At 39.4% G+C, this 26,897-nt stretch overlaps 1 protein-coding gene across 3 annotated transcripts in view; it reads right to left on the bottom strand.

Annotated features, from left to right (window-relative positions):
* Window positions 1-26,897, bottom strand: part of znf469 (zinc finger protein 469) — a 185,229-nt gene that overhangs the window by 134,426 nt on the left and 23,906 nt on the right. For 2 of the 3 annotated variants that reach the window (XM_079345953.1, XM_079345954.1), the window contains exons 3-4: window positions 15,659-15,730; window positions 5,461-5,514 (exon numbers count right to left, since the gene is read on the bottom strand). The gene's annotated coding sequence lies outside the window, so the exon portion shown is untranslated. Of the gene's footprint in view, window positions 1-5,460; window positions 5,515-15,658; window positions 15,731-23,251; window positions 26,255-26,897 lie in introns of those variants that run through there. The other variant, XR_013779239.1, reaches the window with a different exon arrangement.

The raw sequence follows: 26,897 nt of genomic DNA, 5'->3' as shown, positions 1-26,897 counted from the left end.
AGGCCAGACTCCAGTTTAGGGAATTGGGACACACACATACACACAAACACACACACACACACACACACTCACACACACACACACACACACACACACACACACACACACACACACACACACACACACACACACACACACACACACACACACACACACACACACACACACACACACACACACACACACACACTCACACACACCACTAAAGCCAAGCATGGATATGCTAAAGAGAAGACACATCTTGCCAGATATATTGTGGCTTTTACTGCTTCTGGCTTGTGTTCCACATAACGGCCTTTACTTTTACACACACAGTATATCACTCAGCTGCCTCTCAGCTCCGTGCTCTGCTAATCCAGAGCGAGCCAGAGGGGTCACTGTGTAGCCTCAAAACTCACATGAGGAGGGGTCAGCAGGAAAGACAGTCAGACAAATCTTTTTGATTGCTATACTTGAATGTTATAACAGACTGTTATGATGTAAATGTAAAACCCAAACATCCAACTCATGTTTGTTGTATGTATATGTTAGTACATACACCTAGGGCAGAAAGTCATTTGACAGTTTGATGGCCTCGTTTTTAATCACTTTCGCTTTTTATAATAAATAAATAAATCGTTTTAAAAAAAATAATATCGAACATTTCCAAAATTGCCAACAGCGGTTTCACAAAGAGGATATTTTAAGCTACAGTCCTAAGCTTACTCTCATTATTTTGCTGAATAATTTCCTGTCATCCATGAATAAGTAAATTCGAGAACATTTGAAACGGAGCATTTTTCTCTGTGTTGTCTTTGACTTTGACCACAAACAAACGACTGGATGGATTTATTTCCCATTGTGTGGGCCGATAGATACTCAAGTAACTCAAATACATGTTCCAAAACCTTAAAAAAATTAACCCACGCAACCATATCAGAAATTTTATAAAATAAAGCTGTTTAAAATTAGATTCATGTTGGTGTCATTTAATAAAAATCAATGTGATAGGTGTCATGTCTCTGCAGATGCTTAATGCCAGTAGACATGTTTGGCTTAATACCAATAAAGTTAAATACCCAGCCCAACATAAAACCAAGTGAGAACACTCATATATAAATAAACTACCATGACATACACTAAACTATACCATGAGCTTTATTACACATAAGGTCCTTCCATCCATACATAAAACAGATTTATGCATGACGTATAGCCTGTTCATATTCCCATAAACTTCAACATGTGTGTATGTGGACCAAGAAAGGGACTGCAACAGTAGAGAGAGTTTGGTGGCACTTCCAGAGGGACAGCAGCTGACTGATCCTCGGGGGACGCCTGAGTCATCCAGCTGAGCAAACACATGAAGTTGCAGAACAGACTCTTTCAATAATGCTGAGCTCGGAGCTGAACAAAAAAAGCTAATGCAATCAAGTAGGGCAAGATTTCAAAATGCCCAATCCTTAGGAGGGTTTGCAGGTCTTACAGCACCCAAGAGGTTAGCACAAAGAAATGTTTAAAAAAAAAAAAATCACACTGTAGAGAAAAGTCTGCAGAGATGATTTTAGAACAGTAAAGCATGATTAGACTGCATAGAGACGTTTTTTCTTCAAACACTGGTAAACAAATGTTCTTTTGTTTGAGAAATAAATTCCCTCACACAACTCAAAGTTCTTTGTCTTCCACAGACAAAATGTAACTCAAATGTTGTTTCAGAGTCTGTAACAGAGGGGTCAAATGAATAGTCATGATGTTTTATATGAAAATTACTGCTTGTTTTCCAAGAACTACTGCCAGTGGGCAAAAAATGTAAAACAAAAAATGCAAGATTACCATAGCTAAAGAAACCCATCGTTAACACCCCGGGGTTAGGGCTACATTTCCACACATTGTGCAGAATTGCAAAACTCACTTTATGACCAATATGTCTTGGCATTAAATTCAGCCAGATTGACAGTGTAGGTTGGATTTCCCTCCTGTAGCTTTAAGGCATGGCTAGAATTTCATTAAAAATATCTCATCTTCCAACTTGATATACACGACACATAATGTGCTGCAGAAAGAGATAGAGACACGACATCCTTATACAGACAGTGGTCCCGACAAAAAGAGTGAATTTGGCAGAAAATTGTTTTGAAAGAGAGCTGAAGTCAATCACATTGAAAAAAAAATCATGTTGCTTTATACGGGCAAAACAGCGATTGTTTAGACTGATTTCAACTGTGGATCGATCAAATAAAAAACCTTTATAACGTGTAAAGTGGACAGATTGTTAGAATTTTTAGGATTTTAACCCCAAAAAACAGAGGAATAGATGTACAAAAATATGATTGCACTGACAGCTAAACCTCGTCTCAAAAGAAATCTCAGAATCTCCTCAGTTGCAAATATGCCATAAAAAGAAGAGGCAAAAATCTCCAGCATCTACTATTTATAAGAGCCATTGGGGAGTCTCCACTTTCTTTTGGTTATATAAACAATGGAGCTTGAAAGTCAAAATGCCTTTAACAGTAGAGCTACTGCCTGGACACTGATTCAGCTGCCCAACTGGCCATGCTGGTTGAGTGAAGCTGTGTTCGAAAATGACGAAGAGGCAAAGTTACAAAAGGATCATCATGTGCAATTTTCAGTATAAACATTTTCACCATTAATTCGAAAAAAAGATGGATGATGTGCGAGCTAAATATCACTTCATAAAGGTCTACTAAGGTCTACTAAAGACTAAATTACAGGCAAGGAAAACAGAGGTAACAAACAGAATGAATGTTGACAGGAAAGCTAAATAAAAGATTCATGAGAGAATGAAAAAAGAAAGATATAAAAAAAGGGGGGCGAAAGAAAGGACAATGCTTTCCTCCTTTCCAGCCTCAAAGAAGACAACACCAGCTCTTGTTAAATTTGTTTACATCTTTCAAGCAAGTCATTGCATTTTACGAGGCCAAGAAGTTTCTCAAAAGCAGAAAAATGAGCCTTGTTTTTATTTGAGAGCAAAAGGGAAAGGGAGCATTTCCCCTGAAGTGAGCCAAGAAGCATTTTATTACAAGTGATAGTACATGTGTCTATGCTGTGTGTGTGTGCGTGTATGTGCGTGTGTGCGTGCGTGTGTATATGTGTGTATATGTGCGTGTGTGGACGGGGAGAATGCATGTGTTTGTGACTGTTTACACAGCTGGAAGTAAAGAGTGAGTGGAATCACTTCACCTGGCGGTGGTTTCTGGGGTGTCTGCTGTGATCCCATTAAAAGGCAGACAGACTTTGGCACTATGTCCACAAAACAAGAGGACCTCACTTACCAAAATATCCCTGTATTAGAGCTCAAAAATGCAGCCAAATCCCTACAAACCCCTGCTGAATTCACTTAGGGGGCAAATGGTTCCCTCTCAAACCGCCTGATAGCTGATTGCTCTGGCAGGGTTCAGGTGGATCTGCTGAGTGGCCTCAAGCCCAGTTTCCACTCCATTCAAGTTTCCACTCAGACCCAGACTTGCCTCCACACCTCCCTCCCATCTCTCTGACTTTCACTCCAAACTGCCCCTCCTCACATCCTCCTCCTCAGACCCAATTCAAATGCCAAAAACACTCACGCCAGATTTAGTGTAGCCTCCGTAACAGAAGGTGTTTAAGCGTCTATCTATCTGTCTGCTTTTCCTGTTGTCCTCCTTTTCTACTTCTCAACATCTACCTGTGATTCACCAATGACAAGATATCACTCTAAGCATATTTGTGGTGAAGAGTTAACCCAACTCAACAACCCTCCTCTTTGATTTGTCCGTGTCACTTCAAGTTTCTCTGAGTCATAGTCTGTGTAATGGGAGTGAGAACAAAGTGCAGTCCACCTTCTTATCAGCCCCGAGCTGTACAGAAATCTTTTGGACAGACGCTTCTCTCACACACTTCTCACAACTATAGTAGGCATTTTGCCAAAAGTCACGAAAGGATTGTTGCTCCAAAACAACCAACTATCAAAACTAAGCAGTGTACATCTCTAGCAGTCTGTCTCTAGCTTTGTGCTTGAAGAAAGAATGTGCGACTCTTTTGATCTAGTAGATGTCACTCTTGTGCACATGCAACCCAAAAAAAAATGCTGTTTGGCGACACCGCCGCCATGCTCCTACAGCACACACCTCCAACCACTCCCCCTGATTTTCATTTAATTTAAAACGTTGTTTTAAAAAGGATTAAAAGTCGTAGGCGACTTAAAGTCTGAAGTGCTTTATTGAAATGTGATCACACTGCTGTGACATGCAGGGGAGGAGTGGGAGGACAGATATTTAATTCACACTGTCCAAACAGAGAAATCCTACAGACATATCTACAAATGTCTTATACATTATATAAAATATATTAAGTACAACAGTTTCCTTTACAGTATATTCATTTTCAATGACACTGACAAGGTTTCCTTTTGACTCAAATGACTTTCTGTCACCCAATCACTGACAAGCTCTCATTGTTAATGCTTAAAACAAACCAATCCAACTAAGACTATGAGTAGAAATTAGCAGTAAGGTTGTATATGTGGGCAAAATGATGCTGAGTTCAAGGCAACTTGGTAATACTGGATAAACCGTGCACTGTGGATTCAAAACGGGACAAATGTAAATACAGGAGGATTCTGAACTTTACGGGACGGGAGGCAACACTATCTGTCTCTCTCTAAAATACATGAAGATAAAAAAATAAAACAAGCTCATTGCTAAATAAACTGTTACAACTAACCAGTCTTCACGGAACCAAAGCTGTCAATCAAAGTTTAAGGAGTCCAATAATGTAGGCGTGATGGTTTTGACAGTGACCAATCATTAGAGGGACAAAACCCTCGTTGGTGTCCGCCTGACAATTGTCAAAATTCCTTGCTACATGTGAGCAGAACTTCTGTTTTCATAAAGCAGACAGTTTCATATGCTCTCATTTGGTTTATTTCACCCTGGCAGCTGCCTGTGCAGCTCTCATAATTAATTTGTGTGCAAGGTTTTCAAGGATTTCTATCATGTGCAAGGCAGTTAATATTTGTCCTTGTGAAACAACGTAATTTGTTCCTGGGCAAGTTCAATTTACTCTCTAGTTTAGACTAACTCAATAGATGTCCCAGCACTGCTTAGTTTATAGGCCTGAAAGAGGATCGATGGCTGTTTGCTCATCATGTGTGCACTATCCAGACCAATTAAACATATCAATGCATAAACAAGTTGCCAAACCTTGCAGGGAAAAAGAGCGGCACGCCTCACAGCGTGAAGCACTCTTGCATGTAATTAAAGAAAAAAACCAAGCAATGAGATTCACAGCATCACATTTACACACTGTGTGAGGTGGATAGACGGAGACCTGTGTATAAAAATGATAAAAAGCTTTAACCTCTTCCAGACAGCTTTACAAAGGGACATGATTTTTGTGTTTAGGTCTATATCTGCTCCTTTACTTAGAATTTAAGAGTGTCTTTACAAAAACAAAAGCAGCATTTCAAAGGGGAACACTCCATACCTGTGTGGCCTTGTGGCTTTGGCAAATCAGATGAGGCGAGGGTCAAAGCTGGGGCTGAGGAACACAAAAAGAAAATATGTTACGCAGCTGTGGACTGTCGCTGCCAACAAATTGGGTCAAACTCAGGCCATTTACAAAAATCTACAGGAAAGATTTCAGCAACTGTAAAATAAGACTTAGCTCATCCATTACTGATGTAAAACAGAAAATTTCTCTGAGATCAAAGAGTAAAGACGGCATCCTTTTGTTGCCGTCATTGGTTTTCATAGCACTCTGTAATGATCAGTGAGATCAAATGTTTACCTTCTCATAAACTAAAACATGTTGAATATCCTTTGTCTCGTTTCTCTCGAACAACATCTCAAATTACAGTGGTTGGAATCATGTGCTTTCAAATTGGCTTGTGAATTGGGAAACTTTGATCAGTTGGGGGAAAAAAGGAGCAAAAATCATCATAAATTGATAGGGTATATCTTTTGTGTTCAGAAAGCAACCATGTATCATGGAGCGCAGATGGCCGAGCAGGAAGGTACTGAGACCAGGGTTCAAGTCCGACCTGTGGATCCCTGCCCCAATTCCTCAGTCTCGCTCCCTGGTTTCCTCACAAAAAAACAAATCTTAAGCAAAAGATACTACTATTGACTAATCAGAGCGGTTAGAGAGGTTTTGGATTTACAATACAAACACACCCAGTAAAAAGTTGTTTGGGACTAGTGTGTAAAAGAAAATGTTTTTTTAAGAAAAAGCAAAGAAAAAATTCAGAGTCTTCATATTTATCTTAGCTTTGCCATTGGTATTATTCAGTTCTGTAATAAGTATTTCATATCGGGTTCAAAAGTTTTCAATAAACTGAGAAGAGACTGTCTAATCAGTCCTGAATTTCTGAAACATGGGCCCTGAGACTGAGATATAAGATGTTGTATCGATGATGAAACTAACAATAATAACAACTCAGAGTAAATATTAAACAGAAAGTCAGAATGATTTAAAAACTTCAGCCAAGATATTCAAAAGAGCAAACACTAATTGCAGACTTTTCTCCATTTAATTCCCATTATATGTTCGAAGTTTCATTTCCAAGGAAAGCAAAACAATGGCTTAATTAATTAATAAGGCCAGCCTGTTTTATCTGCCTGACCTGAGTGATGACCCCATCCATTTGTCTGGATTCATCATAAGATCAAAAGCAATGTTTACTTTTCAAATTGTATATCTCATGAAACAAACTGTATAAGTATTTTAACTTAAAGTACTGTAAGCTTGTACTTCTGTTTATTGGCCTGCAGTCTTCTTCTACACTGACTTTGCTCATGCTGCATTTTGCTGCATATCTTTGCACATTACAAACAATTTTAGATCAGTGGAATTGACACACAATTAGTCAAATAGGCATGTCTTCGCTGATAAACAAAGAGGGTGCTCTTAGAACACCATCCTGAGATACAGATAGAGGTTTCAATCTCCATAGTGAACCTTTTAATATTAAATTATATTTAGTTAGTGATTTTTGGAACTGCAGGCGACACTGTGCAATGGCTTGAGTATATTTTTGTCCTCCCTGCAAGGGCCATTGGCGTGTTGAACAGGTGATTAATGTTAAACATTTATGCTCAGAACACCTGAACACATTCAATTCCAACAAGACATATACTGAGCGCCTAAAGCACTGCACTGAACTGTTGAGAGTGTAAACAACATGGCACGTGCCTAAACTTCTACTCTGGGAAATATTCTTGAAACACAAAGAGCGAACACAGACACTGTACAGACACGTATAAAACATTCATGCACACAAGTGGCAGAGAGAGTCTGTGCAGTGCTGTTTTGATAGGCAATGAGTTGAGTGTTGGAGAAGAGGATGTGTGTGAAAGATTGGGCCTGCTCAGAAGCTGCTGTGCATGAAGCCTTGGAACGCACACATGGAACACGTAATTGAATGAGAAACGGTCTCTTGCTGGATCAAGACAGTTTTCTGGCAAGGTTATAAAAGTATGCGGTCGGCACAGGCTATGTTTTTTTGCTGCCTGTTTGCAGTACTTTTATTTGGTTAGAGCCTTTGAGTACTCGCTCTATAGAACCCCTTCTGCCAAAGCATGCATAATGTCATGAACCTGTGTTGTTCAATACCTGACAAAAAGTGATAACTCACATCTAATAAAGAATGGAAAAGACCTGTTTCCAGCAGTGAGAGAGATTGGCACAATGGATGGGGTGGCTGTGTTGCGACAGCTACATTCCCTCTCCAGTGTCACAGGTCTGCTGCCAAGATGGAGTGTTGTGCTCCTGACTTTGCTTTTTTTTTTTTTTTTTTAAATCAAACCACACATGCACACACAGCCAGTGTTCCTTCTGCTTAGTTTCTCAACCAACACCCAGGCTCTATCTTTGCCATTTACACTCATGTAAACTAACAGATTCTCTGAGTAAAGACTGAGCAGCATGCTGATTTGCTCTGTGACGAGAGGTGCAGAAGTTACATGCCCACAAACAAAAAACAAATGTTAATATGTACGCCAGACAAGGAGTGACGAAGTGTCAGTGATTTACAGTCTTTGGACACAGACTAATAAAGCATACGTGTTGACAAGTTTTTTACTTTTGGTTGGGTTTTTGCAAGCTGACTGCCATAATAAACACAACATATCTCATTCTACTGAATCCCTGGGAAAGTTTTAATTATCTCTTCGAGGAACCAAAATAGCAGCCAATGTCCTTATTTGTATGGGAAAAATGCAATTTTGGATATAATCTACCCTCTTCACAGTACGTCTTTTCAGTCTAGATTTGTTAAACTTATTTTTGCCCAAATTGGTATCTTACTCAGTCTTGGAATAAAAGTGTGGGAAGCTTAAAAGTGAATGTTTGAAAATGGTTGTGATCCTGATCCTGTCTTTAAGTTGAAGTACCTATAAATGCATCATGCATGACGGGATCACTTTTCTAGTCTTCAAACTGCTCAAAGCGCTTTTGCACTGCATGTCACACCTACCCATTCACACACTAATAGTCAAGGTTACTTTGTAGTGAGACCATCAAAAGTAGCTAATCAAATGCATACACCCGCTGGCTTGTGTCATAAAGCAATTTATTAACCTCTATGCAGATGACTGTGCTCTATATAGTAACAAAGAACATACTTTTTAAACTGAGCTATATTGTGAGAACAATTACTCTATTAAGAGGTTCTATTTGAAAGATAAGAAATGTGAATACTGACAGCAAAGTTAACATGGTCTTAACACACTAAAGACCACTTTAGGGCGGCAGTAGCTCAGTCCGTAGGGACTTGGGTTGGGAACCGCAGGGGTCGCTGGTTCAAGTCCTGATGCGAACCAAACACGTAAGATGGACCAGGTAGAGGGAGCACCACTACGTCTCTCTTAAAGCCTTATTTTGGTCCCTGTTGTTGCTCCTGTTACTAATCTTCTGAAAGCAGATGTGAAATATATGTGGTCTCCTGAATGTCAGCAGGCTTTCCAGAATGTCAAGGCTCTCCTGAGTACCACTGCTGTGTTTGCTGCTCCCTGTCTTAAAAAAACCATTTAAATTGCAGGTTGATGCCAGTTACATTGGAGCAGGTGCAGTATTGTTGCAGTCTGACAGCCAGGGGATAGACCGGCCACTGAGTTTCTAAACTACTCTGTTATCGAAAAAGAGACTTTATCTCTACCTCTAGCCTTATGTCACTTTGATGTGTATATTAGTTCAGGAGTGCCGAGAACATCAGATTGTACATCCCTCTTGGTGTCTACATCTTAAATACATCCACTTAGGTCATTAAGTTTCACTTTTGTCACTTGTAAATCACTGTCACATCTTAGGAGTGTCAACTTGAACAGGAGCCATGATAAAAAATATAATTCCCTTTTAGTTGTCCCAAGGTCTGGACTAAGCCATACTGGTTGATTCCAGTACTTTAACTTTCTGAAATCATGACTACAGCTGCATGACATATTTTTATTTCTGTTTCTTATTAGGCCATGATCCAGATTTGTTTCGGAATTATTGTCCATCTGAGACTGTGTTGTACTGCAGTCCCACCTGCATCAAGAAAGCTTGTTCCAAGACCTAGTAGTGACCCATAAGTCTTTTACACAGCTTTACTGCTCAGACAGCATGCAAGTATTTCTTTCAATGTGACAAACATAATTGTAAACACATTGAGAAAAAAGATTTAGTTTGTAGACTTAGAGTTGCCAATCGATAAGAAACAATGAAACCCATTATATCTGAAGAATTGTATCTTCAAACCATTCTTTTGGCCCTATTTTCTAAACCAAATAAGCTATGTAAATGAAAATAAGAGTCATTATTAATCACCCTTTGGGTAACAATGTTTTTTTTGCCATGGTTTGTTAGTTTGTTCATTTCTGCAGAGTTATCCGACCATGGTGATCTTTTCCATATGACAGAGGATGTTTTATTTTTTTAATCATCAAATACCATTTGCATACATTTAATACTCCTTCTATAGGCTATTCTGAACATATCTGACATAACGACTTCTTATAAAGGATAAGCCTTGTGAGGAGAAAAAAAAGGCAAAGCGAGTTTGCACAAGGACAAATCCATGAAATTCAAGCATATGTTTTCCATGCAATGCTTCAATAGGATCATTTATTTGAGCTTCCTACATTCAGTATATACAGTACTACCATCGTTCTTTATATCCTCCAGCTATGTTTGTTTGATCAGATCACAAATTAGGAAGACAAGGTAGTCAAAACAAATATCTAAAGTAATCCTTGCTTGATTTATAGCAGACTTATTCACAGAGAGTCTTCAGAATGAGATATCCAGTCATACGATGAACTGTTTATGGTAAAGCTGCAGGAAGCATCAGGATCCTAAATCAAAGTCCTCCTGTAATCCAAACTGACGTCCCACGTGAAACCAGTAGCCGTGACAACCCTCAGGCAAAATCACACTTTTGCAGAAAGAAAAACATTGAAGCAGTCGCAACTGAAACACAAACACAAAAAACAGCCACACCACAACCTATCCTATCATATATCCCTCCACTAGCAGAACCAGAGAGGTCAGGAACCTTAACTACACTAAACCACAGGTCCCTTCAGACTTAGAGCGAGAATGAATGAAAATCCAGACACAACACTCATTACCTTTCTGAGATTGTAGAATTTACACAATAAATATACATCTATTTAAAAGAGATGTAGACATTACTGTCTATGATCTCATTCTTAATAACTTAACTAGGTATAAATCATTATCTGTCATTAGACTGTGGATTCACAACTGTGCTCACTTGAGGTTAGATCAAGCTCTTCCAATGATTTATAGAGCAAAACACTGGTATCACATTCTTTTTCAACCTCAGCACCCCTTGGCAAGTAAGACTGCAATTCTAACTCCGATCGGCGAACACGCAAGCACACGACCTCTCTTTGTAAACATTTTTTTGGCCACCTCCTGGCTACTGGACATAATGACACTCTGAAAAATAAAATAACAACACTAAAAGTGAAGGTTTCTTTTGAGTTACAACTGATTCTGCCAAGAAATTCAATTTAAGAGAAGGCTTGTCTAGAATAACACATTAGAGCCCTATGAGACGAGAAAGCCTGTTTTTATTCCACCTACAGTAGGAGTATTCAATGGAAAGTGTAGGAGACAAGCAGATCTGGTTAGAGTCATAGGACACTGCAAATGTACTCAAGTGTTTTTTCGCTGTAGGATGAGTGTCTGCTAGAATTGAAGGAAAGCATTTAGTGTATCAGAGGGAGCTGAAGGCATTTGGTATCGTGGTCAGGTTGGATCCAGAGCCAGCGTTACGAGTGTGCCTCATGTCTTAAACAATGCTTTTGAGTTACAGCGCATTGTTTGAGGTTCTGGCATGTGGTGGAGTCGAGGTCTAGTGCACATATTTAACTTCACTGTCTCTGCCTCTTCATTGAAATCTCTGCTGTCTTAACCAAAAAAACATTGGTAGCTCCTACGCTAAAGGTTTATTGGGACTGACAATGGGTTTGCATCTCTTTGTGATGTATTTGCTTCCAATTTTTTTGAGCAGTGTTGTCTATACATGTCTATAATCTGTATATATTCACAAAGATTCAATGCAGCTTTAATATTGCAATTGCGATTACAAGATAAAGTACATCTATTGTGGGAAACAGTCAGGCTCTTTGTTATGTGTTACTGCAGTTTCTGGATTTTTATTTTAAAAAAAACCAAGAGCAGTTCAAGTCTGAAAACAGTTATTGGGTATGTTAGAAATAATATATCCATTTTAATGGCATGACCTTGGTACTGAAAAGATTTTGAAAGTTTTACACTGATTATCTCTGTTGTTCACTTTGGGAGGACTCAATGTTCTGTTCTGTTGTAATAAAACTAGATAAAATGAGTAGAAGCTGCAGTAACTAGCAAAGGTTTTTTCTTCATGAGAAGGTCTTTGTTTCAAGTCCATCACTGGCAAATTAAGACAATTCTTCAAGTTTTTCCCATATCTGCTTTCTGTCCATTGTTTTCTGTCCAGCAAACTAGGTCCTGTAAAAACCATCTTGAACAGGCTTAGTTTTACAACTTACTAATCAATTTTAACTGAAAAACAACTAAGGGTATTGTTTTAATTTCTTTAAAGGTGGTCTTCATTGCATTAGCATCGCTTATATTTAGGGTAACGACACGACAAGCAACCAATCACAGTTCCTGCAGTCTCCCTATCAAGGTCCTCGGTTTAGTTGCCATGATATTTTATAGCATTGCAAAACAAAATGAAAGTTTAAACCAACTACTGTAAATGTAGGAATTTGGTTTCGTTTGCTTTCGTTCCCACCAAATGTCTCCGAGTGCAGCTGCACTGTTGTAAGACACAAATGGGGCTGTTTCATCTACCCTTCTGCAAAGGTACAGCAATAATTCTTGATTTCAGATTCAGATCCTTTATTGTCCCACAAGGGGAAATTGGTATTGCAGCAAGAGCACACAAAAAGAGGAGAACCACAAGGACAACGTCACCTTAAAAACAGAGATGGAAACACAAATCAGACAACACAACAAAACACAAAAAAAACAATGCAATAAGATCAGTCAAGAACAAAAAACAACATGGGAATTCCTACTAAGTTATAAAAGTGCAACATGGAGGTGTGCAATTCTTAAAATTAAGTGCAAAAAGAGCAACAAAGGGCTAATTGTTTTTTTTTAACATGTTAATTGCACTTGGTGTAAATGTGACCTGAAGTCTTTTAGTCTTCCTCACAGGGGTTCTAAAACGACGACCTGAGGGTAAAAGGTCAAACTCCCTGTGAAGTGGGTGATCTGAGATCACAAGTATGGCCTTAGCTTAACTCAGGACCTGCTGGTTGTACAAGGTCAAAAGTCCAACCTGACACCTCCCTGAAATCCTGCTGCTTGTTTTTACAAGTCTCCAAGTCTGTTCTTGGTTGTTCAAATTCAGATTTCCAAACAATGCAGCCATGCAAAAAATTAAAGCATACTCAATAAAACTTTTATAAAAGAGAGTCATCATCTCAAAAGATTTTAAGATCATTTATTTTTTTCTTTAAAAAGAACAGTCTTTGCAAAACCTTCTTGGAGGTAACAGGATTTTTGAAACACAACCCATTGTTAATAACAGCACAGAGATATTTATAACTGTCCACAATTTAAATGTCAGCTGATTCAATAATAGTTGTTATTTAGCTTGGTCAGGACTTTCTAAACTCAATGATCATGCCTTTTATTTTTGACACGTTTAAAAAGAGCTAAAGAAAATTCGCCACTTCACCTCAAAATCAAATCTTTTCTTTTGTTACATTAATCTGTGCAGTCAAATCATTGTATTCAAAATAAAGATAAACATGATTTAAATCGTCTGCCAGATGTTGATCTGAATAAAAAAACCATCCAAAGCAATTCCACTATTACTCTTCTTTTGTAGACCAGTCATAGTTTTCATTTCATTCCAGGCTTTTTTAATTGTTGTTACTGCTAAGTTCAGCCTCAATCTTATCTTTGTACCTCATTTTAGCTTTCTGTATTTCAGCTCGTACTTCATTCTATATTTAACTCTCAGTAATGACGTCACCTTCATTAAAAGCAATTTTCCTTTCATGTACGAGACCCTTTATGTCTTTGGAGAGCCATTAGTTGTTATTAGGAAAAAAACTTTTGGAAGGAATCACACAGTCGTCACAAAATTAAATGTAGCTGCACACAACGCCTGTAAGTTCGTCAATATCAGAGCAGTCCTCCTGGACTGGACCAGTCTATGCAATGAAAACATCCCTGTAGTGCAAGAGAGCTGTCCTCAGTCCAGACTTTGACCTGCTTTACACTGGTTTTCCTCCTCCTCATCACAGATCTGTACACAGGAAAATAGGTGCACAGTATTGTGATCTGAAGTGCAGTGTAGGTCCTGCTTCAGACTTAGATGACCCCTTCATTGATCGATAACACAGATGTAATGCTTTGCTGCTCAGTGTCAGACAGGTGACATATTGATGAAAATTGTTCAAGGTTTTTTGGGGGTTTTTTTGAGACTGCAATCATACATCACTATACTGTTTCAATCCAAACGCACAGGAGCCCCGAAGTCGCTAATATCCGGCGAAGAGTCCTGGTCCAAGTCAGTCAGCCAGTCCCGTAAAAGAAGGACATTTTCTTTTAATTGGTCAGTCTTATTTCTGAGAGACATTAGCCAAAATCATAGCAGGCAGGGGAATATGGTTCTTGCTCTGAAGTTTTATTTATACTGAATAGTTATAGACTGGAAGAGGAATAGGTCATGGTTTGGCTCTTTAGTGCCAATTCAAAGGTCTGCATTATGTGACGAGGATGGCCAGTTTCATCAAACATATGGTTTAATGATTAGAAGATAGTCTTGTGCCCAGTGAATGTCTTAGTTTAAAAAAGTGTGTACTAATTTTAGCTGTGCAAAATCATCCCATAATGGATTCTTTGAAGAAGAAAAAAAACAACCTTAGTTTGAACTACCTGGTTTTCACAGAGAAGAAAGCAGGGAAAATATACAAACAGGCTTCAGAGTTTGTTTACTGTGCAGTTCAAACACCCAATAAAACTGTCTGGAAAGCACAAGTGGAGTTTGTAAAAAAGTTCAGACACGATCAGAGTAACTGCTCACACACACCTTGAGCTCAGAGAAACTGGGAAAAGGTGAAGCAAAAATATGACACTAAAACATTATTAAGGAAAACTAATGATAGGTCGTCATAGGGGTGGTTAATGCTTCCTCACTGTAGAGTTTGTATCACAATTTGGGGCAGCAACAGCAAATCTCTATCTCCATTCAGCATCAATGGCAGCTTTAGTGACAGCTAGGAGTCTGGCGCTTGGTCATGGAGCTGGGGGCTTGGTGAAAGAGGATAGCAAAACAACATTCTCCAGCTATGCTAATTGGCATACTTTCACATGAGCTGGAATGCTATGATAACATCCACCTCTATTCCCTGAGGAGGCCTTGATCCTGCAGGCGTTTACTGGGTCAGGGGACCTTGATGTGGATGAAAGCAAGGTAGAGGGGCTCCATTAAGGAAATACAGAGTAAGGGAGGGTCTCTCACTCTTGGAAAGACACGTGGTATTTGGATTAGTTTGGGGGGGGGGGGGAGAGATACTGATGTATCTTGTAATGTTGATTTGATGCTGTGGGAGGTGGAGTGAGGCTTTGGCAAAAATATCTGTCATTTAGGGGCCTCTGCTGTCTGGTAGCTGTCACAACCTACACACAGTAGGGGGTTACAGGGCTCTAGACTAGTGGTGTAGTGGGGTGGGTTTTAGGACAAAGTGGAGCCCTGTCTCTGCAGGGATGGTTACAGCGGCATTGGATTGATGGGGTGGTGATGAGAGATGGAGATGTCAGGGAACAGACATCCATTCAGTGTGGGACCAGTAAGAGAGGCCTACTGGGGCACTCTGGGGCCCGTCATCACCTTGGCTCTCTGGTCTGGGCTTTGGAGGAGAAATTGGGGGTTGGAAGAATAGAAAAAAAGGGGGGACTGTGCAACAGTTTACACACATCACCCCACTCAGGGATTATTATATATATATGTGTGATCTGAGCCAGACGCTCCTGCTTCTACAGAACCTACAGTATGTGTCCACACAAGGTGCTAGAGTGAATCAATTACTTCTCTGTGCTGACAGAGTATCAAACAACTTCACAGTAAGCACATGTGTGTCAAGCTAGTTGAGGAAAAGAAACAACAAACCTGGCTGGTTTCCTCTCTTGAAGTACATGACATTTCGGGTCACAGCTCCATCTCTGGGCCTCCAAGATATTTCTGAAAGCAGAGACAGAAATATGAGACAGATAAGAATCAGCCAGCTAAGGTCATACCAGGCCTCAGAGGGAACTGTTGGGGGTGCATCAGTCCAACTTTGATCTAAACTTCAAATGAATAATCATCCAAAATTAATGAGTTTATTTGTGTTGTCTTGATATCAAATTTCAAATCTAGTCTAACTCACTTACAGAAATGACTGTGTTAATTATAATGCCTGTGTTGACAGTAGACAGTAGAGAGGTGCTGGAAAATAGTAAGAGAAGGACACTGATACACTGTTGAGGTCATGGGGGGTTGTTTATTTAAGGAAGTATCAGTTTGTTGTTAGCCATGGTCCAAATGGTCAACATTGTGTAAATATTGCAATAATTGTGTTTATCTGCTTGATACACAATATAAATATTAGTGTCCATATCAAACCAAATACTTATAAGGGGCCTCCCTAGATGTACAGTACATATATGGAAGTTGTTTTCTTTTTCTCAATTTCTCGACCTTGCAGGTGGTAGCAGATGACACTTTACTGAAGGGTTTGGTTTTCTTCTGGGTTTATACCTTTTATTAAAACAAAGTCTTTTCTTACCAAATATTACCAAATACTTGCTAACGCTACACATGCTGTGTATCTCACAATGATATTACAAAGAATATTGTAGACCTGCTCTTTATGTAATGAGATGACGACATTTAAGTTGTTACCATATGACACTTGATAAACAAAATGGATTCAATGATGGCTTGAGGAGATCAGAGACGATTGTGCTCTTAAATCATTAGTCAGCATTTACAAAAATAACTCTCTCTTTTGGCCGCTTTATACTCATTTTAAAATGCTCGGAAAGATCGTTAAAATAACAATTACGTGTATGCCTAATTTAGCTTAAAATGTTTAGGAATTGTATAAAGTTACGTTTTATTCTTTTCTTAAAAACATAATACTCACATTTAGGGGATGGTAAAGGTGTTTTTATAACTACCACCCGACCCTACCCCCATCCTAAACCCCACTGTTGCAGCAGACAGACCGAGCGTTGGATGAATCGGCTATTGTTTGGGGTGCATGTGGCATATACGTCAAGGGACAGAGCAACCAGAGACAGACCCTCTCCACATCCCCACATGGGAGCTGAGCCACAGAAACTCTAGTCACGTTCAAATAAATTCTTTCCTGTCCAAACTGACACCCTTCCGTTGCCACGTTGTGGCTTTGGTTTAGTTTACAGTAATTTGGAGTCTGGGTGGCACAGGAATGTGGTGAGGGACAAGAGGCTTATAGTGCACTTAAGATGGCTAAGGTGCTAAATTATTGGGTGGGTCCCCAGCACTTATCACTTTTCACAAATACAAAGAGGTTTACCTGCTGCTCAAACAGTGCAAATAATTACTGAGACTGGCTTAAATATAAACCATCAACAGAGCAATCCTCCAACTCAGTTGAAATGTATTTACAGTGGGTTGCAAAAGTATTAATTCCCCATGAATATTTCCACATTTTGTCACATTACAACAACAAACATAATTTTACGTGTATTTTCTTATTTTTTTACAATTAAAAAAATGAAGAGTGTGGCGTGCAAAATATTCAGCTCCCTAAACCTTTAGATACCCCTAAATAAAATCGGATGCAACCAATTACCTTCAGAATTCACTTAATTAGTAAATTGAGTCCACCTGTGTGTGTGATCTAATGTCAATATAAATACAGCTGTTCTGTGAAGGTCTCTGAGGTTTGTTAAGCCCCGTTTCCACACAGCAGTCCGGTACGGATCAGTACGGTTTGGTTCGATTAAGCATCATCCCGTTTGTGTTTCCACAGCCACCCGTGCCCTTTTTGGTAGGCAGCGTGTAAGCCCAATGATGATAGCCGCTATGTAAATAGCATCACATGATAGCAGCTAACCGCTAACTGCTAACCGCTAACCGCTAACTAATAAATTCAACAAAGGAGAAAAACACTACACAAAACGAAACCAGCACTGGAAGACATCCAGCAGTTCATCTCCTCTGTCAATGTGACTACTGGTCACCTACCAAGACATGGCCGTCCACCTAAACTGACAGGCAAGTAGAGTATTGATCAGAGAAGCAGCCAAGAGAACCACAGTAACTCTGGAGGAGCTACAGAGATCAACAGCTCAAGAGGTAGAATCTATTAGTATAAACTATTAGTTGTGCACTCCACAAATCCAGCCTTAATGGAAAAGTATAGCAAGTCATTGTTGAAACAAAGGCATGAGAAGTCCCTTTTGCAGTTTGTCATGTCATGTGAGGGACACAGCTAACATGGAGGAAGGTGATCTGGTTAGATAAGACCAAAATTGAAGTTTTTGGCCTAAATTCAAAAGGCTATGTGTGGCGTAAAAACTAACACTGCACATCACCCTGAACACACCACCCCCTCCATGAAATATGGTGGAGGACACATCATGCTGTGGGGATGTTTTTCTTCAGCAGGGACAGGGAAGCTGGTCAAAGTTGATGGGAAGATGGATGGAGCCAAATACAGGGCAATCTTGGAATCTAATGATACAAAGCTTAATGCAAATGGGTGAAGTATCCCTTTAAGAGTTGTGGGATCAGTATTTTGTTACAATTGTCATAATTAGTCTTGCCTATAATGCCAGGTGTCTTTTCAGGTACAATCCATAGAAATAGATTAGTTTGTAACCAGGTTAACTGAATGTGCTAACCTTGTGTGAAACATCCTACTCAGTGTCCAATGTCAAGGTAATCCCGTTTGAAGGACCAAACCTTTTCCCAGCACATGCATCTGCTCCTCATAAAAACAATAATCAACTCCACCAAACCGAAGACTTCCTGGAGTGTGTGTATAGTTTTCAGCAGGCAAAGTATAGACTGCCTCACAGCATGACTGAAGTTTCACATGCTCAGGAACAGTAAAGCAGGCATTCTCACGTTTTGACAATTTCAAACAATGACAGACCTTCATGTGGTGCAGTCTTCATTTTCAATATGCAAAATTAAATAAATGTTTCAGGGAAAACAGACCCATGGTGTTTAAAATGACATAACGCTCCCACTGCTCAGGGGGAATAAAATCCACACAGTACAGAAAATGAAATGCACGCATGATATGTTGATGTGGCACTGAGGTCTCAAAGACACAATCACTTGTATCTGTTCAACCAAAAAATTATCTGCATCTGTATTCAGATATCAACTGTAAGTGGGTGTGATTTAAACCAGAAGTCTGTTTTTTTTTTTTTGTGGCAACACTTACAAAGAAGAGAACAGATGTAACCAAATGACAAATTAACAATATGTTAAAGGAAGTCTTTTTTTTTTATTTTTTTGGCAATGAAGTTGTGCCTTCGAGCATTACAGTTAATGTACTATTGGTATATGAATAATTGTGAAACTTATTTTTACCTACTCATACTGTAATGTAATCACTTTCTCTCTGTCTTGGTCATATTTTTATTTTTGTGAACTTTCTGGACACTCAAATTGTCAAAATTCAAAGAAACTTGATTGCTTTACGTCTGGAATGAATTTAGATTTACTAAAATTGATTGAGATACTAGTAATAGCCATGGACCGTATATAACATCATATTATTTATACTCTATAGCAGGGTGTGCAATACAAGAGGTCTTGGAGGGTATGAGACCTCTTGATTGACACTTGAAACCTCCTGAAAGCCTCAACAGAAACATTTTAGGGGGGGTCTGCAATCATCTGCAGTTGACTTTATACTCTGCAGTGGACTCGAGAGAGAGAGAGAAAGAGAGAGAGAGAGACGTCTGCTGTTAGATCTTAGGATGCAAAGCACAAAACTACAAAGAATGTATTTTCAAGTTTTGTGCAGTTGCTTGCTGCAGATGTGATTTGGCGCTCTGTTTTGTTTTTGCCGTCATTGTGATAAGAAATTACTACACAAGCGGGTCCCATTGTGATAACAGGATCAAAACTTTTTAAAACGGGAACTCTGTCTTTTTTCTACTTGAGACACTCAGTGGGTCCAGTGCAGTCGTCTAGACCATTGGCAATTATTTCCATGCAGACACTGTGTCAGCGCTGCATGACTTTTATAAAAAGGAAAAAGTTGGAATAGTGCAGAAACACTACAACTCTCCAGTCCATGTTTATAGAAGTATTCAAATGAATGCATTCTTGGGTGAACATGTGTGAGATTAACACAAAAGCCACAAATTGGTGCATAAAAACTGATCTGAAAATAAATGGTAGGTGATCACCACTGAACCTGTTGGTGAACAATAATAAACCAGACAGCATTACGTCTGCACTCACTCTCTGTAATCTGAGAGCTACTTTGAAAAAATGAAAGTGGCTCAGAGCTACTTGCATCACATGGCATGCATTTAGTCACACAGCACACATCAGCTGAATAAAGCTACTGTTTGTACACTTGTGAAATTACAATAAGCCGATGCTTATCAATAATCTTAAATTCACATCAACGTCCAAGAAAAAAAACATGAATACACATCTTATTGTGCCACATAGTAAGCTATGTTACTGAAAATTCACATAGGTGTCCAACAAAACATCCCAAATTTACACTTGTTTTTATGGGCCAAATATATCAATAGTGGAAAGAGGTGCATTTACTGTCATTAGATTATTTTTTGTATTTTTTACAGCATAGGTCAACCTAAAGTGCGAGCTACTAAAAACCTGTCTTTGTACACCTTTCATGCACTCATAATCTGCAGTATATTGTCAGCACATTTTACTAATTCCTGTTTAATGTAAAAACCTGCTTTCAGTTGGGAGATGAGGCCTGTCTGGAATATAGCTCTTGTTTAAGGCAGCCTCAATCCTTCCTGTTGTTGAAGTGAGGCTAAAGTAAGGTAGAAGTTTAGCATATGTAAGCATAGCAAATGCTCACGCCAACCACCAACGGGAAAAATCCTCATAAGCAGTTATTGTCTTAGTTTATTTTCAATGCCTTGCTTATTCATAGAGTGAACTTTCTGTATTTCCAAAGCTACACCATAGAACATAATAAGTAATTATTTTTAAATCATGGGGGAAGGGGCTGCAATTATGGGTTTTTGTAAAATGTTCTGATATTGTCATTAAGGTCCAGCAACATGGATGATATAATCCCACACACACACAGTGTGAACAACACAGAAGACATTTCTTGTTCAAGCAAGGTACGGTAGTAGGGAATTACCCAAGCTTTAACTTCAGTAATATTGTAAGAAATAACCTATCAGTTGAGTTATAGAGTTTTATGGCGTGGTTCAAAAACCTTTTGGAACATTGGAAGAAGAAGTCTGCTGCTAAAATTAAAATGTTTCCAATGTCTGAATGCAGACTTCCAGTGGAAGACCTCACAGAAAGTGTGTGTTATCCAGGCGGTAGTGTCTACTCAACAATCCATCCTCCACTCCCGACTGTGGAGCACTGATGATGTCTGAGAAACGAAAGTCTGGGGTTCCTTCTTTTTCCTCAAAGACAAGGCTGACTGTGATGTTAATAAAGAAGGTCTATTATCATTATTACCGCTGTGCATTTCCATACTCAGCTGCCCTGAATATGACCGCTTACAACCTGATATATTACAATAAATCTGTGCCCGAACAGGACGCAGAGCAGTTAGCTTCTTTATGGTCACATGGCCCTCTTTCCAAGTTTGATCACCACATTCAACAAAACATCAAAGGTGCAGTGAGTGCAAGGCTGGGACATTTCATCTCCCTTTTAGAAAGACAGAAAAACATCTCAATAAAACACTAAAGTTGTGAAGTGTAGAGTTCACCTCGTGTCAGTGGAAAAATCTGGCCTTCCAATGTGTTACAACAAGGCCGGGTTAGTTCCATAACAGTGAACATTGATGCTGGAACATAAAGTATAGCTGGAAGACTCAGATACATGCTCAGTGCTGACTGGCTGCTTAGGGATTGAGTGTTGAAGGAACAAAGCTGCTGTTTTTTGTGACGACAATCCTGTCTGAAGATAGTTTTAATCCAAAAACGTGTGGAAACTTGCTGTTTTACTTCGTTCACTTTCAGCGTCCTTTTTATATAAGCTTAATAGAAGCAGCACAGGTATCCAGGTGGAGACACCCAACAGAGAAATTCAGAAGTAGCAACACTAAATCAACTGTCAAACATCTTCATACATACACCCATAGTGGTAAGGGCTCGTGTAAGAGCATGCACATTTTTCTTATTGGAAAGTATGTCTCACAGTTCTGCAGGGAACAAAAGATTCTGTGAGCTCATAAAACCTTTTAATAAATGTCTTTTTATTTAGAATTCTCTCGTCTGGACTTAAAACACACACACACACACACACACACACACACACACACACACACACACACACACACACACACACACACACACACACACACACACACACACACACACACACACACACACACACACACACACACACACACACACACTGACTTATCAACTAGAATGACAGTGAAGTCGTATGCATTGGAGTTGCTGCTTTATGTCTGAGCAGATTAATGTACAATATACAATTGTGTAGCTGGGGTTAAAACATGGATAGTGATGAGGGTAAACAGGGGGGCTTGGTTTATCTAAAGAAAACAAACAACAACCTTCATTTAAACCATAGTTTATTGCTACTGAATTGCAATACAACAGGAACATCACAGGTCAAAACAACAAACCAATGCTCTGCTTCTGGTTGTGAAACTTTCTGAAATCTAAAAATAGAAAAACGTTAAATAATTAATATAGCCATGTATGGATATGTACATTTTCAAAGGAAAACATTTTGGAAAAATCTTACACAACATGTTTTGAGGACTGGGCTTCTCAAAAAGGGAAGACCTGTTGTAAAAGTGACTTTGGTCTTGAGTCCATCTGTGTGTTTGTCAAATGTAATGATTATGTTGTTGTCCTTTATCAGGGTAAGATGGAGAGACAAAAAGACAACCAAAAAAAGCCTCTAGTCACAAATTTCAAATCTGGGGAGAGACTACTTAAAACATTTTCAACAGTTTTTGTCTTCAGCTAGAGTTGTGGGAGCAACTGCTAGTGTAACGGAGGTGATGATCCGCTACACTAGAGTGTGTTAGGAGCAGCGGGATGAATAGAGAGATACTGGCCAGTAAAGCAGCAGACATTATTAAAAGAGTTTTAATGGATCACAGAAAAACTAAGCAAAAGAAATCACTTGATCGGGCCTTGAAGGAAGATTTACGACTTCTCTGCTGCACTGGAGGACTAAACCGAAATGGCAAACAGCTCACAGTGCACACAGGCAGCTTTGAGTTCATTAGCATTTTGCACACGGTTTGAGTTAATGGCAATGTGTGTATCATTTTGTAGCTTGAGCCATTGCTCGAGTCCTCTGTGATGGTGGGTGGGAGCCAAGGCAAGAATCCATTGCTTGCTGTAGGATCTGGCTCAGTTTACTCAGTCCTGATGGAGTCCAGATGGGACTCTCCTCTCCTTTACAGGATTGCTGAGTTTGGACCATCAATTCCAGCAGCCGGGCACAGTTGTAAGCATCATCTCTGAACAAGCAAGAGGTACACAGATGGACCTTAATTGTGACTTTGTTAATGTTTCCATTATGGCATTGCTGGATATCAACATTAGTGTGAAGTCCAGCTATTGATGTAAGTGACTGATTGCACTGTTCTTTTTTACTGTGCTGTTGGTTAAAGTTATGTTGATCGAGGTGTAGCAGGCAATGCCAGTTCCAATAATAATTTAAAGGATGGAAGAATAAAAGATGAAATGGATAAAATAATCATGCATTTCCTGGATCCGGAGGGTTGAATTCATCCAAGATTTGACACGACTTTGTGTAGCCAGGTGTCACACTCTGTAAAGAAAGTCTCGAAAGGAAAACAGTCCATCTTCTCCTCAAAATAGAAGACGAGGGACTTCAGGGAAAAACAAACCCCTGGGCTTTGAGCAGAGATGGTCTCCAGCCCCACTTTTTTTTCTATGGAACAGCACTCCTAAGCCCTCGGGATAATAGCTTCCACGTGCAGAGCCAAAACGCTCTGACACTCCAATATTCATACAAAACTGTAATAACACTGAAAGAGACCAATGTTATTGCATTGCATGTCATAATCTTCGAAGTCTGACTCTTCATTTTGCCAAAGAGATGAACCTCTGAAGACTGCTGAGGCCCTGAAGTCTGTTTAGATATGTCAATGAAAGCTCATTCTTTCTGTCACTCACATGATAAAAAACACACAAAACATCTAAGAGGTATATGAGCAAAGCCCGGCACACAACACACATACCAAAACTTCAACTATCAAACCTTTAAAACATGCAATTAAATGTCATCTACCCCCGAAAACATAGTATCCTTAATTTCTCTCATCTTTTAAACAGTATCCAGATGTACATATAATGGCCGTTATTGTAAATAAGTGCTATCAGAAGATGACGTTCTTCTTTTTTACCGAGCGGTGTAATAACACAGACAGTATATATAAACCAAACTGTGTGTCAAAAGTCCTGCCTGTGATTACAAGCTGATAGCTGGATTAGATACAGCAGTTTGCAAACAGATACAGCACTTGTTTTTGTGACAGATCTGATGGAATTGAAATCCATCCAAACAAAACGAAAACACACCCTGACTTTGATACTTCAAGTCATCATTTTCCACCCAACCTACTCTTTTTGCCACAGGCTGTTACTGTGGCTGATGTCAGTGTTACCAACTATTGACACCAGAAGATAAACACACGTTCATGGACATATGTTGACATTAATTGCGTAGCTGGAGAAAAGAATGTGCAAGTAGGTACACACTGAGAACAGAGAGTTCACTAAGGACACGCACACTCGCGCTCTCACTCATACATATTCATACATTCTATGTTAGAAAAATATAGTCTTACAGCCTTGAAACCTGATTGTTGGTCATATTCCACAAACTGTCAGTGGAGGAACAAGTACAAGATAAATACCTCCAAATATGCACAGGCATGTGTGCTCTATTAAATATCACTGATTGCTCACCGCTGCTTCCTCAGTGAGTGAGCCCTGAGGACACCTCTCTGTTCGGTGTGATTTCTCCATTACATTTTTTACCGACCAAAACAACAAAGAGCATGCTGACAGCAGTCCAGATTACACTGGGTGCCATCAGTATGGGAACTCTTTTATAATTGTCATGAGAATCCTTGCTTTATATGCAGTGTGATTCCATTTTTAATAAGGGTGTATTTTCGTAACTCTACTAGTGCACACAAATGTATGATTCCAAGCGTACAAACAATACATTTCATTTATATGGTTACAGAAACACCCTTTTAAGAGTGTGTGTTTGCGTGCTGAATAAATATAAGGGGAAAGTAACTACATTTGCCAAACTCCTTTTTTGAATTCACTAAGTGTGTCATTAATTTGACACCAGATTGGGTTCATAGAGAATATCAGCAACAGTTTTCGATGACAAGCAGGACTTTTTTTGACCTCTTTAATCTCATCTGGCTGCATTGTCTGCACATTGATGTCGAAAGAGTCCCGTTGAAGGCTTGTCATTGTTGCCAGAACGACCGAGAGGAAGAACTGGCACGAGTTCTTAGCTTGCAGGCTCAATGGGGGGGGGCAACGCTATGGATGGTTTATTAATCCGCAGGGTCCCATCGTAACAAAAGACACTTTATTGTTGTTGTCACTTCATTTTTCCGCAATCGATGATGTCAGAATCTCAGACTGCAGCATCCACTGTCCAGCCAAACCGACATCTGTAACGGGAAACAGCCATCCTGCTCCAATATAGCTTTCTCCTTTATCATCCCCCCACCAAAGAAAAGAAAAAAAACCCTGTCTTCACAAACAGCCTCTTTCAAAAGTCAGGAGGATAGAGCGTCAGACAGCCCAGTGCAAGTCACACCCAGGACTAAAGAAAAGATCAATCGTATCACTTTAACTGGGAAGGCATTCTGCATTTTAATAACATACATGAACATTTACACGCATCGGCATGAGAGCCAGCTGGAGAGAAGAGGTAATCCCTGCTGATTTCAATGACATGTTCCACGACTCCAATTTAACACCTGCTTGTGGAGAAACTCAATGGACAAAGAATGGGTATATAGCTTTAATTTTCAGCAATTAAATGAGTAAAAACAGCCGTTCTTGTCACTTATTAATCCCTGTTTCTAGTTTCCTTTTTCCATTTCCCTTTCTCTGCCTCATGTAGGAAAAAATGATACCTGGCATGAATCTGCTCAAAATGTTCTACACTAGTGATTATAAATCTGTCAGATGACAAATACTGGACTCCCTATGGGCATGAATACTTCTGGTACTTAAACTATGACTACCTCCACCTCTTACGTAACCACCTGTCATACTACTCCAGGAAAATTTGTTTAAAAAAAAAACAAAAAAAAAACAACAACTTTGAGCCACAGTTCGACTGTAGCTGAGGAATGAGCAGGGTATCCAGGTGCACTCAGTCCCTCCCTTCTGTCTTCAAGGACAACTACATCGCCATCGCTCTCCCAGATAACAAAGGAATGATTGGATCTTCCTGAGCCACCAACCTGACGCCACATTCCATCTGCAGGAGAAGAGAGACCGTATTGTTCCTTTAACACTCCAAAACAAACATGGTAGGCGATCTACCCACTCTCAAATACGTCCAATATTTTTTTTCTCTGACAGCCAATAATCACAAAAAGGCAGCCTCTTTAGTTAATTTGGATATCAGCCAGCAGGTCACTCTCTATTTTCTGGATTTTCTTTTTCATGCAATGTCCCTCCTTTTTTTTTGTCTTTCCTTAAACTCGTACCCACTCCCTCATATCTTCCCCTTCCCTTTTGCTCTTTAATAAAAACAACCTAAATGGTTTAACACACCCCAGTTAGGGTCATGAAACCCCCAATGTTTGCAGGCGACCCTCACAGCAGCTGCAAATGTGAGTTCTTTGGTCTGTGATGCTCTGACGAAAAAGTGGGATAGTAATAGATATAAATAGTAATAATTTAATAATGGAAGACCTCATCGAGGTCCATAATTTAAATAACACACAGTAATAGATATAAATAGTAATAGATAAAAAAAAATATCCAGCTGCCACTGAAGAAGAAAATATGCATTATGCTCCTTTATGCAAGTACACACGCAAAGTCATCTGTGCTGATCCAGCACTGACGGGCAAACACTAGATAGTCGTGGCGAGATAACTGCACCACACCCTCGT

Source organism: Symphodus melops (genome assembly GCF_947650265.1).
Source record: "Symphodus melops genome assembly, chromosome: 6".
Taxonomy (NCBI): domain Eukaryota; kingdom Metazoa; phylum Chordata; class Actinopteri; order Labriformes; family Labridae; genus Symphodus; species Symphodus melops.
The sequence above is the reverse complement of the archived record's forward strand: the minus strand, read 5'-3'. Positions and strand labels throughout refer to the sequence as shown.